This window comes from Polypterus senegalus, chromosome 10 (genome assembly GCF_016835505.1).
Source record: "Polypterus senegalus isolate Bchr_013 chromosome 10, ASM1683550v1, whole genome shotgun sequence".
Lineage (NCBI taxonomy): Eukaryota > Metazoa > Chordata > Cladistia > Polypteriformes > Polypteridae > Polypterus > Polypterus senegalus.
In genome coordinates, this window is record NC_053163.1 from 82,207,223 (window position 1) to 82,225,620 (window position 18,398).

Consider the following 18,398-nt stretch of genomic DNA (forward strand, 5'->3'; position numbering starts at 1 on the left):
CTTAATACGATTGGGAAGACATACGCCAGGAGGGAGTGGCGGGGTACTAACCTTTACTTATGAATAGTGTGTCATATTTCTCTTTTACAGTGGCGTAGTCGGCAGGATAGACAGTCCGAAAGAATGTCAGAAGGACAGGACCTGAACTCCGTGCGGCAAGGGCTGTCAGCACAGATCCAGTCCCTACAGAGAGCGCAAGCCGCGACAAACCGGGAACTAGAGGAGACAAAGTCCAGGTTGGCCACTGCGCAGACGGTAAGATCAGATCCGCCTCGACTGATGCCTCCACCTCTTGTTCCCCTATCGGAAGCTGACGACATCAAGTCGTATTTGGGCATCTTTGAAAGGACGGCCACCCGGAACCAGTGGCAGCGGTCCGAGTGGGCGTCCATCCTGGCACCCTACCTGAAGGGACCCACCCAGCGAGCTTATTACCACCTCCCCAAGGAGGAGGCCGCAGACTATGACCTCCTAAAAGTGGAGATCCTGGCACGCTACGGCATTATGCAGGGCCAGCAGGCACGTGAGTGGAGGAACTGGCAGTTTGACACTGACAAGCCGGCCCGAGCACAGGCCTTCGACTTCTGAGGCAAGATGGGGCGTTGGCTACGGCCCGAAGGTCCCCAAGCCCGGAAGGTAGTAGAACAGGTGGCCTGTGAAGGGCTGGTCAACGCTATACCAAGTTACCTCGCCCAGCAGGTCCGGCGGCATCCTTTTAAGGATATGCAGGGTCTCCTGGAAGTCCTCGAGCGTCAGCTCACGGTCCTCCGAGCCGGGGGATCGGAAAGGCAAGCTCGCGGGTACCGACAGGGATGTGTCGCCACCCCTGAGCCCACTCGACGTGCTGCGGAAGCGCCGCCGAAACCCAAAGAGAAGCCGGCCTCACTGCGCTGTTTTAAGTGTGGTGAGGTCGGCCATCTGCTACCTGTGTGCCCGCTAAACACGGAACCTATGGACTGCACTTGGGCTACAACAGAGAGGTACTGTGCCCTGTCGCACCCCTTGGCAAGTCCTAATACGGGAGTGGTGTTAGTAAATGGGCACTCGGTGATGGCTTTGTTTGATTCCGGCAGCAACATTGTCGCTCGCCGTTACGTTTTACCGCGACAGTGGCTAAACCAACATCTACAGGTCACTTGTGTACATAGGAAGACCAGGTCTTATCATTCTGCGGAGTGCTACATCGCCTGGAAAGGGGATTTGACTCGCTTGCCGGTCTCTGTGTTACCTGAACCCTTTTCGGGGCTCCCTTCCCACGGTCCCCACGCCGTGCTCTTGGGCAGACACTAATGACGCAGGCCCTCGGGGGACGCTTCTCTGGTGGCGGACCCTGACCCGGAAGTATTCACCAGGGAGGGCACGAGCCAGGGAACTCTTCCTGTCACTGACACACAAGACCCTCTGAATAGCCTGGATCATCAGTTTCGATCCACGCCTGCGTCATTTAAAAGAGAACAGTGGAATGATGATTCCCTGAGATTTGCCCGGAAGCCCAGAGGCTGATGATTCCATACCACGCGTGTCTTTTTTTGTTATGGAGAATAATCTGCTATATCGAGTTGCGACCCATGAGGGTGAGGTGCGAAGTTGCTGCTAGTCCCGCGTACTTTCCGACGGGAGATATGTGAACTAGCTCATGCTCACCTCTTAGGCGCCCACCTCGGGGCAGAGAAAACCTTGGGGAGAATAAAGCTCCGCTTTTACTGGCCCGGGATCAATGAGGAGGTCCGGCGTTTCTGCCAGTCCTGCCCGGAGTGTCAGATTCGCCAGATACCTAGGAGGGACCGTGCTCCTCTCGTTCCCATTCCGCTAATTGATGTTCCCTTTGACAGAACAGAGGTGGATTTGGTAGGACCCCTGGAACCCTCAAATCGTGGCCATAAATATATATTGGTCATGGTTGACTATGCAACCCGATACCCAGAGGTGGTTCCCCTGCGCTCCACTAATACAAAAAAGATCGCATGGGAATTGGTCAACCTGTTCTCTAGAGTGGGTATACCCAAAGAAGTCCTCACGGACCAGGGTACACCCTTTACCTCGGATACGTTCAGGGAGGTTGCCAGGTTACTCTGTATTAAGCACTTGAAGACGTCTGTCTATCGCCCACAAACTGACGGGTTGTTTGAATGCTTTAACCAGACTCTTAAACAGATGCTACGCAAGGTAGTCAACGCGGACGGTAGAAACTGGGACCAGCTCTTACCACTTGTGCTTTTGCGTACCGGGAAGTACCCCAGGCCTCTACGGGTTTCTCCCCTTTTGAGTTATTATATGGACGACAACCCCGAGGACTATTGGATATAATAAAAGAAGGTTGGGAAGCAGAGGCCCTACCCTCCACCAATATATTAAGAGTATGTGGCACCCAGCGTCAAAGCAATGGTAACTTCATTTAAATAATCTATATTCTTCACTGGGAGTGTCGTGAAGGATAGAATAATTAAACATGTACTACGAAGATATTTCAATGTTCTTTAAACGTTTTGAAGAATCGGCGCTAAGCTTACAGATGGCTTAACTTCTATTACAGAGCTGATTGTGTGGCGATCGGTCACTTGGGGAAAGAAAAGCAAGGACTCTTGGGGCGGCCACGCCAATATATATTGAATATAAAACAGAAAGAGAAAATAACAACACAGCTAAAAACGCAGCGACAAATTTCGACAAAAGATAAATGCTTGTCATGAGCACGAGGCTCATGAAACACATGTTTAATAATGTGCTTTAGCTCCTATCATCATGAAAATGACATCACGTATACATCTCAGTATTTTAGTTATTCAGAGAGCTGTAATACCACAAATGTAATGGACTCTGTGTCCAGTTGGAGGAAGAGAGACAGTTTAAGAAGCAAGTAGTGATTCACACACATAGATCACATACGAGTAGAAGATCAAATACAAAACAAAGCATTTAACGTGCTACTTTAATTACGATGTAATTTTGAGAAACTGGTTAATTAAACGATTTTAAGATGAAGTTTATAATGTTCTACTAAATGACAAAATAAACTACGTGATTAAAGTGGGAAATTCGAGATTAAAGTTGACATTTCCTGCTTTTTCCCCACCGTGTGCCTTTTTTCTCTGTACCCTAATAAGCGTTCATATGACACTCAGACAGTGAGCTTACAACTCTTCTTTTCACGGCAACTATGTGACTTCTTATTTCCGGCACTGTGCGATTTTGTGAATGTGAGCTTTCAAGTTTCTCCAACACGCTATGTCACTCGATCAACTTCATTTTGTTGATTATACCACGGTTTATTTGAACAAATAGTATGTTTTTCCTTTGCCTCCATTTGGTATTCGCTGAAATTCTTATATTTTCCCCGTGCTTTTCCCATTGTCTTTTCACAGAAGGCTGCGCTTAAGGGCGATTTATATTGATTTGCATATTCAAATAGGCGTAATTCTGGGAGGATTTGGGGCGTTACAAAATGCGTGTGCACGAGCGTTAGTTTTCACGCTGATCGGGATTTATGTAGCGGAAGAACGTGGAAGTTGGAGTACGCACAGATTCCTGCATCTGGATTTTTCTGTGCGTAAGCACATTTCGGCTTTTGTGCTTACGCCATGTTATAGTGTGAGTTCTACGCACGCCATTATACATGAGGCCCCAGGTCTCCAAGTTCGATGCCTACCCGATGCCCCGGATAGATGACCTTATTGAACGCTTGGGTACGGCTCAATATCTGACTACCCTATCTTACTACAAAAGGGTACTGGCAAATTCCCTTAACGGCATCTGCCAAGGAGAAAACTGCCTTCAACACCCCTAGTGGACATTGGAAATATAAGATCCTCCCATTTGGACTGCACGGGGCCCCAGCGACTTTCAGCGTCTGGTGGATAGAGTGCTAAAGCCCCCCAGTCCTATAGTGCCGCCTACCTGGATGACGTAGTCATCTATTCCGGCACCTGGAAGGAGCATCTATTACAGGTATCCGCTGTCCTCGCGACACTAGCGAAGGCCGGCCTCCGCATAAACCTCCGTAAGTGTTTCTTTGGTTTAAAGGAGGCCAAGTATTTAGGCTACCTAGTGGGACGAGGACAGGTGAAACCACAATGTTCCAAAATAAAAGACATCCTGGAATGGCCCCGTCCGAATACCAAGAGACAGGTGCAGGCTTTCTTGGGGTTAGCAGGGTACTACCGCCGGTTCGTGCCCCGCTTCTCTGAAAGAGCAGCACCCTTGACTGATTTAACGAAAAAAGGCGCTCCCTTATACGTGGTATGGAACAACAAGGCGGAACGTGCATTCAGTGACTTAAAAAAGGTACTGACATCGGCACCAGTATTGAGAACCCCTGATTTTGCTCTTCCTTTTATTCTCCAGATTGATGCTTCGGACACAGGCCTGGGCGCCATGTAGAGCCAAAGTATCGATGGTGTCGAGCACCCCGTAATGTACCTGAGCCGGAAACTGCTGGACCGGGAGACCAGGTATGCGGCAGTGGAGAGGGAAGCCTGGGCCATTAAGTGGGTGGTGACACATTTACGGTACTACCTGTTGGGTCGCGAATTCACTCTGGTGACTGATCACGCTGCTCTTCAGTGGATGTCACTACACAAGGAGTTGAATCCCCGAGTCACCAGGTGGTTTCTGGATTTGCAGCCATACAAGTTTGCCATCACTTATCGTCGTGGCAACCTTCAGGCCAATGCCGATGCCCTCTCCCGTATTCACGACCTCTCGGTTCGGTCCGCCCGACCTGACAGGTCTGGGCTGAGAGGGGGGTCGTGTCACGCACGCGTGAGTAGGGGGCTACGGACGGACCTTAATACGATTGGGAAGACATACACCAGGAGGGAGTGGCGGGGTGCTAACCTTTCTCTCTTTGTTTCTTACAGAAGAAAAGACGCACCGCCGCCATGAGCCTACCTCCTACAGCTTCCCGCAGTACGCTACTTCCGCCCTTCCTCTGTCCACTACCCATGACGTCATCAATCCCATCTTCCACCATGGCTCCTACCCAGCATTCCTCCACTTCCAGCCCCTCCTACATAAATACTCCGCCGACGCCATCTTGGGACTATCAAACACATACTGATTGTTTTTTTCATGTACTTTGATCGTAATAATTCATATTGTGGATTATTTTTCAGTATACAGGGCCGGAAACCCCAAACCTTTATGCTTGTGTCTGATTTCTCTTTTACAATATGTATATATATATATATATATATATATATATTGTGGACAGCGTGCCCCCAAACACAGACAGACCGACACCAGGATGTCCAAAGCACTCTCCTTTATTTTTATTTTTAGCACCACAATGCCTTCTCTCACCAACTCTCTTCCTTTCTTCCTCTTTCTCTTCTTCTCTTTCTTTCTCTTTCTCTTTGACCTCCTTCCTCCTCCTCCTCACAAGCTTCGTCTCCTTCCTCCCAACTCTGGCTCATTGTCTGGAAGGAGGCGGCCCCTTTTATCACGACCCAGATGAGCCCCAGGTGCTCCCCTTGACGTCACTTTCTGGTGTGGCGGAAGTGTCAGGAAAGCCCCTGGAAGCACTCCGGGTCTTCTTGGAATTATTTCCGGCAGCACTTCCTGGTGTGGCGGGAGTGCTGCCATCCAGGATTCTCCAACTGTCCGGGCGCCCCCTGGCGGTGGCCACGTCCTCTCACGGGCATCCCAGCTCCGTCTCTGCGGCCCCCAAATAGACCCGGGTGGCTGCCCTCTCGTGGCCGAGGAGAAGTATTGTCCCCGTTGGTGACTGTCCAGGCGTCCCAGCCTGGCAGTGTCCCCGTACATCTGTGACAATATATACATACATACATAAAGTGTCATGCATATATATTTAATTATTGGCACACATTATTTGGTGTTCTGGCCAGGATGGAACAGGGACCCTTACCGGGCCAGGAGGTATATACAGTGATAGGACCAGGGGAGACAACAACTTATGAGTTTTTTTCCCCTCGACATGCATGACGGCTACATCCCTGGGTTAAGTTTCCCACATGGACACCTACAGAGCATGATGGGACCTGTAGTTCCATGAAGCAGCTCTGTTGGCTTTCGTGGGGTTTGCCGGGGTAAACTCCTGGGATTCACAATCCCTACTTTCAGGGACTTCTATTTGAACCAGAAGTGCTTCCAGTGACCCATGCTCTAGCACCGGACGTGTTGCCAGGTCCTAGATAAAATGCGAGCTAGAGTCGAAAGTGGAGGAAGGACAATGCTCACCTAGGCAGAGTGGAGGAGAAGAAGAGTGAGATAGAGAGAGAGATAGAGGGAGAAAGAGGAGGACTTTATTGTATTTAACAAGACGCCTGTACTGAAAGGTACCTGTGTTGTGTCTGGAGTTTAGGTTGCTATGACAACTAACAGGACCAGATCATCCTGTAGACAGTAGAAAGTTACTACCACATGATCCAACCTATGACATGTTTTAGGTGAGGCCAAATAAATACTTTGTGTTCTATCATATTAATATATATCTATAAGTATACATAGGAATAAAACTAAGTATTCATAGACATAGTTATATGCTATCTTATGGATCTGAATCTCTCTAACCAGAATATAAAAGAGAGTAAAACTGGAGTGCCAGACAAAATAATTATAAAGTACACAAAAATATAAGCAATTAAAGGAAAGAAGAATGAATGGATCTATAGATAATCTGATGCAGAAATGGTATCATGACAAATACAACGATTGTCTTGGGGTATTTTGTTTGGTCGTGGCAAGACCCAAACATTAAATAAATAAACACAAAAAAAGATAACTCTGCTAGATTTTTTGAAATGTGTTTGATTTATTCTTTGGTAATGTATATTCAATCAGACAGCTAAACTTAACTTGACCCTACATTGTCTTTTATCTTGTGTATGCCTGCAAGTCCAATCTTTGTGCTTCTTGTCAGCAATTAGACTGTATTATCCTCCCAACAACACTGAAAAGGAAAGTAGCTCAAATGTATATTATAAGTGAGGACCCTTGATACTGTCCTAATATAGTGCTGCAATGCTTCCAGTAATATTTACACAATAAAAAACCTCAGCAGGTTCTTAAATAAAATGTCCAAGGGACTCGGAACACAAATTACAAGATTTAGGATAACTTATTAAATTTTGCCTGGTACCCCAGACGTGTGCAATGTTTACGGCCTTATAGGGCCTTGCTCTCTACTAGGTACATTTTCATCAGTGCTGACGGGACATGAATTAATGTTTATAGCGATAGTTGAAACGACATCCTAGGGACAAATGTGCATTAAAAACAGGAGGAAACTCTCTCATCTCTAGAGGAAGTAGATCATTTAGTGATTTTAAAAATAGTCATTCTGTAAATGGGAAAAGTCTTGCTTCTACAAAAAGAAGGAGGCAAATGTTCGTTGCCTATATATTTTTCACAGCCCCCGCTGTGATATCTCCATGGAGTTACAATGGCTGGATTTTCACTTTTCAAAGGTTTGCCTTAAGTATGCCTGCTTCTTCTTGCTTTAGAAAAGAAAAAAAAATGTATATTTACATGTACAGTATAATAAACAAGGACTATAGGAAATTTGTTATTCTATATCTTATTTTTATAGATTACATTAGATTAGATCAACTTTATTAATCCCAAGGGGACATTTAGATGCATACAGCAGTATAAACATAAAAAACTAAAATACAGACTCACAGGACAAATGATATAATCAATCAATAAATACATAAATAAATGATAAATTAGAAATGTATATTTGAGCACAAATAGAAAATTACAGAATATAAGTAGTCTGTGATGTACAAAGGAAACATTGAATTGCCTGATAGCAGCAGGTAGAAAAGGTCTCCAGAGTTACTTCTCAGCACACCATGGAGAAATGATACCCATAATTACGCATTCATTTAATTTTTAAAAGCTATTTCAATTTTGTCATAGTGGAGCTTGGACTTCACTAAGATGACAAAGGTCCAGAGGTTGTTCTCAGAAGAGAGAGAGACAGAAAGCAATCAACAGTAGCACTGGGACAACTGCATGCCATTGTGATGTGTTGTAGAAGACCAAGTTCCACAAACAGCAAAGTAGGAGTGGGACAGTAACGCCCTTGTGGGAACCATACACATTTTTACAGGGCACTAGAAGGCTGTTAATTACAAGGGTGTCTAAACATCTACTGGGACATTGGAGCGATAAAAATGGCTACAGCACCTCTTGCTCAGCAAGTGGCAGAATAGGCTGTGTAGTTGTACTGTAGATCTGGGGAGCGTGTTGCTCATTTAAGGGTGAGATTAGAAAAGACTGGCAAGGAGGTTGGTTTCCTTCTGGTCAGCTACTATAGTAGGTGCTCATGTTCTCTGACTGAGAAGATTGCAACTGTGTTGTTCCTTGAAGTAAATGAGCAGCCTGCAAACACCAGCGAAATCTGAACTCTGATAGCAAGGCACTGCTTACATGAGGGTGGTTGGGACACCAGATGGTGCGTGGTAGTATTCCTGGTGCCTGGTAGTATTCCTGCTTTGTTTCCCCAAAGTGGGCCACCTCTGTTTGGAAGTGATTTTGAGGCTTGAAAAAACATGTCTCTGTGGGGTCGGTCCATAATCACCAAGACTTTTTAAAATTACTATTGAATGCCTAGCTATCCATCTCTAGACATTAAGTGACAGAGGATATCATAAAAAAGTGCTCAAACAAAGACTGTTTACGCTGACTTGGTGCTCTAAGTCTTTTTGAAAATGACCATGTTTTTAAAAAAAAGAGCAAAGTTTCAGTGGAAGGTGTCATGAAACTACCTAACATTAAGTTCTACAACTGAGTCATGAATGACCTTGAACTCTGACTTTCAGTAATCCTATGATTTACATATTGCTGAGACTGGAAGCGACGGGACTTTGTGTGAGCTGTACGTGACTGTGGTGGTCCTCCAAGTTTTTCTTTTCCTCCATTCTAAGGACACAGACAGATCAAAAGTTAGCAGTTGTGACACAAATAATTCCATTCCCATATTTGTACAGCATAAACCCATACAAAAATTCCCAGTGCCCACATATCTGACAATCTCAACCCTGAGTCACTTCCAGAGTCAATGCTCACCATAAAAGGGCTATGCCAATGAAAGACTGCAGCCTTAAGCATGCTGCACTCCTCAAACTCAACATTTTGAATACAGGGGAAGAAATGGAGGTTTGGCTTCTGGAAACAGACGTCCTGTGAAAAGAGCAAGAGGATCTCCTACTCCTCTAAACATTATATAATGTGAGCAACAACTCTTCTGGTATCTGACCAGTAACAGGTACTTCCCCTTTCCGGATCCAAAATCTTTTTCTCTTTCTTTCCCTTGACTGCCATTTTTCTCAGATTCTACGCCAGAGCTAATCACCTGCTGATTAAGGTGATTAAACAATTTCTATTCAGTCTTAGATACCAGGAATTGTATGGTCCTTCAATGACATGCTGTGCAACCCTGAACATTCCTCATAGCAATGCCATGGGAAATCAAAATGGTGTTGCAGGAATATTTTTACAACACCTAAACAACAGGGTCCCAAAAAACTAATAGTCCTAATAGGAAAAATGAAAGCTAAAAAAGTAGTGAAAATAAAAAAAAATGAAAATAAAAATAAAAAATGAAAAAACCAGATCATAACAAACCTAAGCCCCGACCTATCTGTATCAGGTGCAAGGAAGGAGGAACTAAGCCTAAATTCACACTTATAGCTACAATTTGGAGTCCCCTAACGTATGTCATTTTGGAATGCAAGAATAATACCCAGGAAAAAATCTATGCCAGCATGGGAGGAATATGCAAGACAGCTGAAAGTCACCAATTAACCTGACATGTCTTTGAGCTGTGGGGTTTAACCGGAGTACATAGAAAGTGACTGGGATGAGAACTGAACTCAGGATTTTGAGAGACAGCAGTGCCAGGCACTGTGCACACATGCCACCCTATAAAATATATTTGATGCTAATTTTCCTAATATGATATCCCATTAGTGGTTAGTTTATTATAGTTTGCACAACTCATTGTAACAAAAATGGGAATTTCCTTTCTAATACCATGTAAGCAAAGAACCTGTCTCCTTTTCTTCTTTGTATACATTTCACTTACAAGATCGAAGCACTTTGACATTTCTGGCTTTTGTACATTATCTGGACTGGTGGGAAATTAAGATAATCCCAGCTCATGGTGAAAGCTACGCAAGCAGGGCTCTGAAGGTCCTTCGATATGCAGTCCCTTTATAAAGTTATGCTATGGTGTTTAATGAACTGTGAATACAAATCAGATATCGGTCACTGCTGCAAGCCATAAGACCTCTGGGATACACTGTTTCTCACATGAAACGTGTTTGTAAACACACACACAGCACAGACTCTGCATGAGCGCGTTGAAATTTTTATGCATTCTTTACTTTGAAAGCAATGCTAAATAATTGATGATGAAAACTTTAATCTAAAAGCTGACATATAAAGAAAGCCTAGCTAACTGTACTTTATCCCATATGCAGGAGCAGAGGGAAACCTAAATAATGTTCAGCTACTGAGACCCCAAAATGTATTCTTCTTTGCCTGTGTTTAAAGTTTCAGTGAACAAAGAAATAATGCAAAAGAACACAGAATTCCAGGAACTGAATAGTAAGTGAAGATTCTAGCAGACAGCCTCTCTGGACCTGACAGCACAAAGACTTCTATCATTTTATTACATATGTATTATCAACAATTCCAAAGGATCATCTAGTGACAGAAAGATTAAATATTGTTACAAATTCTCCACAGGCCTGGACTCTAATAATCTGTGTGTGGTGCTAAACAAATGAAGACCACAACAGCAGCCTACTAAACAATCCATTACAATGATAAGTGATTGTGCGGAAAAAGGAGCAATTGAGCACAAAAGAATACAATTATTCATTGATAACAAAAGCACAGTTCAACAAGCACCATTTTTCAAAGAGTTTTAGGCAAAAATAGCATGTTCATATATTTACTGATATTCATTTCTCTTTCCCATACACACTCTTTTCTTCTTTCAGATGACAGATTCTAGCTGTGATTTCTGTTTAGATCAGTTATCCCTTATGAAAAATAATTATTTTGCTTCCATCCATTCATTTTTCTAAATCTTGCTTTCCTGGTCAGTGCTTTCAGAAGAATAAGTTCAACAGCAACAGATGAAATGCAGGGACAGAGCTTGAACTGGGTGGCAGTCAGGCCGTATCAATATCCAATGAACCTGTTGAAGTGACATGGCATCATCAGGTCATACCTCAGTAAACTCAAGGGGAAACATAAGCTTCAAACTTAAAATACCTTCAAAGGGAGTTCACATACTTTGAAAGTGTAACACTATATAGTGTAGTAAATTGCTGCTCTACAATGGTATAGATAGGGGGTTGCTCAGCCAAGCAGACCTGAATTTTGTTTACACAGGTTCGAGAATGTTATATAATGTTCTATGTGTGCTTCTTTATAATCAATGTAGATAACTGCATTAAAGATCAATACAAATCAAGGAAGAAGAAAAGGATAAATACAAAACTGCAAATGCAAAAAACAGGAAGAACATACTGTATCCTCATGTGGTCACAAAAGGATGAAAACCTGTCAACTAGAGGATTTTGAGCTCTTTGGGTAGCTGCATCTTATTAAATTTAGATTCCATGGATATTAACTGACATAAAGCCCCCAACACCATGGTAAAGATAGCAAAATAAAAGAATTCATCACCACAGTCAGTCATCAATAATTGCTCAGTGATTTGAAATCCACTTATCTTGTCCACTTGTAAATCATAGTAAATCCGATAATCACTCTTTGTGGTATTTTTCAAGTATCAAAAGGCATGAAGCATATAAATCGCATACTGTAAACTATTGCTTCTGTAAAATTGAGACAAAAAACAGCAGATGTTTTGATTCACATCAGATTTACCTGTATAAAGTAAAAGGTTGTGTAGATAGATAGTTTAAAACTGGTGAAATCGTGAACCTAAATAATAATAAACCAATCAGAAAATTGTATAAAAACTGTGAAACTGATTAAAATTACTGCAAATATTTTTGGTTTAATAAATCCTACTTTGCAAACATGCAGATAGACCTAAAAAAGTGCAACAGTGTTAGCAGAGAACAGACGTCATTACTACTTATTAGCCTCATATGAACTGATCCAGAATTGATTACTGAGTCATCTAGTAGGGTTATTATCAGTCTTTTTATGAGTGATATCAATCCCCATTCTCGTTAGCATCAAGAGCTCTGATTGCCATGATGTACACAGTTTAAAGCATTATGCATTTAATTTTACAAATAGATAACCCTTTTCTAAATATAAATAAATAATGCTTCTTTTTAAATATGATGTTAGTATTCAATGAACAGAAACCAGAAACTGGCTGGGTTTTAATGAGAGCACTCGAGGTCTTAAATTAAAATGCCAAAAACTGGACCAACAAAGCTTCAGGTCTTCTGAATTTCATGGACAGAGAATGTAAAAGTATAAAAAAGCTCCTGTTATTTCTCGTACAGAACACTGTTCCAGAATAATATATAACACCAATAATTATCCTCATGTACTCTATAGAACAGTGGCTAATGAAACAAGTGGTAATTTTAAACTGCAATGCAAAATACCTAAAGACATAAGCACTGCAGACTTATGAACTTCTTTAATGAGAAAATTTACAGTATAAGATCCCAAATCTCAGCATCACCTCACAAACGTAATACTAGATTAGTAAACTCTCTCTCACCTTGCTCACACCACTTTAGTAATTCTAATTTGGTAACAGAAAAGCAAATTATAAATTTTATCTCTAAAATGAAACCTACTGTTTGTTCATTAGACCCAGCCACAACAAAACTAATGAAAAAGCTCAATAGATATTCTGGCTGCACTTATTCCTAGCATTATGAATAGCTCATTACTAAATGGTGCAGTTCCTGATGCACTTAAAGCGTCAGTTATCAGACTGTTACTTAAAAAGCTAGAAATTCACACATACTTAATTATTAGGGACTCATTTTGTGGCCATATTGCTCAAATAGCACTAACCCATGTTGTAAACGACATTCTAATATTCTATAATTAAGGAAATTCAATAGTTATTATGTAGTTAGATTTAGTTACATTGGCCGACCAGGTGCTGTCCTTGCCTGGTTCAATTCTCATTTATGAAATCAATTTCAGTATGTTCAGAAATGTGCTGACAGTTCTCCATCATTATATTCAGAAGTTAAATATGGTGTCCCGCTGGGCTCATGACTGGTAACATTACTGTTTGTGCTTCCATAAAGCTTCATTAGAAAACATAACGTTAATTTTCACTCTTACGCAGATGACATGCAATTATAACTTACTTTTATACCAAATGATGTTCTACAACGCTGTCCTTAATTAATTGTATCATTGAGTTAAAGTGTGGATGGTCTATAATACAGAAAAACAGAAATGCTATTTATTGGTGGGGATAATGCTAACTGCACCAACATTATTACTTTTTAAATCAGTTGGAATCACCATTAGTTTTACTGAGACAGCGCACAATTCAAGTGCTCTCTTTGACACTAGCATTTCATTTAAAACACATATAACAAAACTGTTCAAAACACCTTTTTAAAAATGTTGGAAAATTAAGACGTTTTCTAAATATTCAGAATACAGAGAAATCAACTCATGTATACAGTATGTATATGTATGTGTAACTAATTTCTAGTAGGATTGAATACTACAATGAATTATTTACTGACTGTTCTAATTGTTCTGTAGGGAGCTTTTAGTTAATTCAAAATGCTGCTGCAAGAATTACTACATAAATCAGAAAATACAAAGACATATCTCCAGTTCTTAAGTCCTCACAGTTAACCTTATGGCTGATTTTAAAATACTCCTTTTAACATACCATAAAGCCTTAAAAGGCCAAGGCCCTGCTCAGTTATTTGAACTTAACATTACTTACTGTCTGACTGATTCCAAGGATAAAATAACCGTGGGAGGTCAAGCTCTTAGTAGTAGTTACAGAGCCCCGGAAGCTGTGGTACGATCTACATGCTAATATAAGACTTGCTCCTTTAGTCTCTAGATCCAGGCTGAAGACTCACTACTTAAGTCTAGCATACCCCGACTAGAACTGCTGTTAAGCTTTTAATACTGCATCTCTGTTGGTCATTTGTTCAAAAATATAAGTAATGCAATATTTTTAAACTGTAGCTAACCTTTCCCCATTCTTTTTCTCTTCTTGTAATCTTGATATGAAACTTGGTGCCACTTCTCTCCTGCCTGTGGGAAAAATCATCTGAGATAAAAAGGTATAGGAATCATAAGATGGAAAGATCAGTGCCATTTTCTTCACCTGTCATTAGGTTAGCTTTCACAATTCCAGGGGTGTACCCTCAAAGGTCTGTTCTTTTGTTCATAAAATTCCTTTTTTTCTGAAAGTTTTCTATGGTCTTAATTCATGCTGGTATTTTTTACTTTGACTTTTGTCTTGCAATTTGGCTTCATTAATGGTGCAGCTGTATTCCTGATTTTTTTACTCTTTGGATCTTGACGCCTTTTTTCTCAAAGGTAATTTTCAAATAGCTTTTGCTGGTGTTAGTGGCAGAACACTCATGGGATGAGTGTTTTGAAATGGACAGTCATCATTTTGAGATTGCAGGAACTTTATTAGAAAAAGGCTGCAAATTTCTTTTGAGACAGACTGCAATGACTTGTAAGAAGCATTCTGAACACAGAGCAATTCTGCAAATCTCTGTGAAGAGCTGTGCTGTGATTGGTACAGTTAGAGACACTGATTTAATTATGTCCATTGTTTGTTCATTTTATTTACATTGCAATCATAGATTAGAATAACTAGATATTCCATAACACATTTTAGAAGGGAGAAATTATTTTCTCAAAGGAGCTGGAAACACCAAAGGAACTTGGAAAAAAGTAGATAAAATATCCTTTTTTAACATATTTTTATGATTAAAATGTTTAGGAAGAACTCTCTATAGCTAGAGCAGCCAGCCAACTACCTATGTGTAACATCACAAAGTATAGACCCTATATTCACCTTTTGGCAAAAAGAATGGCCCATTTGAGAAATAAAAGACAACAGAGACATCAGAAGAATAAAGACTCCAGGCCATCAGTGAGTCCTCCATTCTCCTGGACATCAAAGATACCTTCCATGCATCAGCTTGAATGCTGAATATAAAAGCTTCCTAGACACACTCCTGCTCCGAAACAGATGTTACCTTTATCTTTATGGAACATATCGTTTAAGCTTTCTGACTTTAAAGCAGGGATGTATTGGGGCTTTACATCCAGAATTTTCTATTATTCACTATATTCTATCATTTATTCTTTAGTTCATTTGTTCTTATTCTGTTCTTAATAAATACTGATTTGCTTTTAATCCTCTAACCTTTGAATATCTTGAATAACTGAGGTAATAAAGTAGATGCAGAGGGTTAGCAGGCTACTGGGAGATGTCCCTAAAAGTAGGGCACTATGCTGGGAGTAATACATCATTGGTTTGTAAGTGGCATTAAACAATGTGAATCAGCTTACAAGTTTCTGATTTATTCTTGAAGATCACGGTGTGTTACCCTTTATGTCTAGCTTGTTCACATATTGAGAGTGTGTTAGCCACCATTTATCTAGGTCAGTGGTTCTCAGTCTCGACCCTTGGACTCACTCTAGCTGCAAGTTTTTGTTCCAACCAACATCTGGTGGCTCTGAGGCTAGGGATCTCTTCCAGCAATCGTTTGGTTGTTGGTTCAAATCCCATAAATGGTAGAAGTGATTCTACTTTGTTGGGCCTTTGAGGGAGGCCCTTTACCTGCAATTGCTTTGTCCAGGGTATGACATTATTGGCATCCAGCTCTGCAAGCAGGTCTTCCAGTTCACAGGGAAAACTTGGGGGTTGGTGACAGGATTGGCACTCAAGCCACCATAAAAAAATGTCACACTGTTCCAGTATGGTGCTGAGGTGTCACCTGCTGCACTCAGGTCCCAATCCAGGTGGCTTGGTGTGTGGTGGGTGCTCAACGTGCTATCAGTGTATGCTCCCAACTTTCCTCTCTCTCTCTGTCTCTTGCTGTAATGTGTATGAACTATGTCTCATTTAATATATTTAGGAAACCTATTACCTGTAGAATGCTCATTAAGTAGATACTGGCCAATCAAACATATGAGAATGATGGGTGTTTTATAGGGCCCAATATGAGTGAACATCTAGAACAGTGGTTCCCAAACTCGATCCTGGAGACCCACTGTGGCTGATCTCATTTAATTATCTGATCTTTTTTTTACTTTTCTCTTATTCTGCATTTACAAAAACACACCAGTATGATTTTTACATTTATAAAATATTTAGAAATATTTCTGTGTGGTACTATTCAGGTCATAAAATGATTTCTTCAAAATGTCACATATATTGTTTCTTTCTTTCAGGTGTGTAATAGAAACCACAGCATAGACAGAATTGTGAGCATTGCAACAGGTACACATGTCATAAATGTAGAAAAGAAGGTCCTTGTGTGTGTGTGAACTGTTAACATTTGAATTTGATGATTGCATATAGCACTGAACTGACCTCATAAAAGGTCATAAAATGAATAATTCCAAATATCATATATACCTATGTCTCTGTTTTTTTTTTTTGACATCATACACCATAAGGTGCATACTAATTCTGTGTGAGCAGGAACACTCAATAAAACTGAATTAAAAAAAAAAAGTGACGGTGAGATACGAAGAAGGCAGATTCACCAGCGTTTGTGTGTCAGCTTTTATCCCTCCAGATCAGAGAATGTCCAGTTCCATTGCCTTAAAACACCAATCACATCTACAGTTATTCCCAGTTTCAAATAAAAACTAACAGCGTCAGATCCCTAGGGCTGTAGTATGTATCATGAGCGTGACTGAGAGAATAAAAGTGAAAAAAGAAAAAGGTGACTTCTACAAGTACAGTACTATAAGTGTACGTGGTCTGTTACAGACGCAAACCAAATGTATGTGTGTACTGTATAGTATTAACAATAAGAGCATCTCACTACTGAAAACAGTAAATATAGGAGACAGCCAGGCTCGAACTGGTTACTCTTGATTATAAGTTAGCAAATCTTACCACTACGCCACAGAAGCTGTTGTATCGTCCTTGAACCTTTTGTGAAAGTGTTTATTTGATCTTTGGACTTAACACTTCACACACTCTATAGTTTATGCCTACATTTTGTAACATTTATTACTAAAATATGAAAAAGTTTCTGTTTTAATAATGTGTTTACACAGATTACTGTAGAAATGGAACACACATGAAATGCATGTGTTCCAAATAAAAATCTATTATTTCCACTCTAAAACTCCAGCACTTCACTCCCAGATAATCAAACAAGGCATGAGCTGGGAGAACTTAGTGAACATTCTGCGACGGTGGGGGGATGGAATAGCAGGCTGCTTGCTTGTCTTAATCGGCACATTTACAGGACAAAAGACGCTGACGGAGAGGTGCGAACAGATTTAAGCTGGGCCGGATTTACGAGTTTTCTCATAGGCACTGGTAATTGTAGTGTTAAAAAAAAAAACTATATATTCCCCATATAACTTCTTATTACATTTAAAAAATTATTACCAAACATAGTTTGTAATTTCTACATTGACTCCAAAACACAGAAACTGGGAACTAATGACTCACTTAATTAGGCTAAGAGTACAATGAAAAACAGAAGTTGGTTGGAACAAAAACTTGCAGCCACAGGGGGTCCCCAGGATCGAGCTTGGGAACCACTGATCTAGAGGGACAAAAATGGGTCTGTGCTGACTATGCTCTAATAGTTCCATTTCTGTCTCCAGGCCAATAGATGTTCCAGCTTCCATTGAGTAACGTCACTTTTACTCCTTCCAGAATGTTCTCCTTCTGATCTCTACCCTATAAAACTCCAATAGGAGAAAGGTGGTCATTAGTTGAATGGTGGAGCTTAAGAAGTGGCACTTGGAGCGATTTTTCACCTGAGGATGATAATTCCTTTAATTATTATTATTATTATTATTATTATTATTATTATTATTATTATTATTATTTATTTATTTAAATGTTCTTTCTTCCATTACTTTTCATTTTCTTTCTCGCAATCTTTTAAATGTGGTTTCCCAACAGAGATTCCAGCTCTTCTTACGCTTATAAAACAAAACTGGTGAGATTTTAAAATGGGCAAAGAAATATTGTCTGAAAACAAAAGTTAAAAAAATACATACATACACTCACCTAAAGTATTATTAGGAACACCATACTAATACGATGTTTCACCCCCTTTCGCCTTCAGAACTGCCTTAATTTTACGTGGCATTGATTCAACAAGGTGCTGAAAGCATTCTTTAGAAATGTTGGCCCATATTGATAGGATAGCATCTTGCAGTTGATGGAGATTTGTGGGATGCACATCCAGGGCATGAAGCTCCCGTTCCACCAC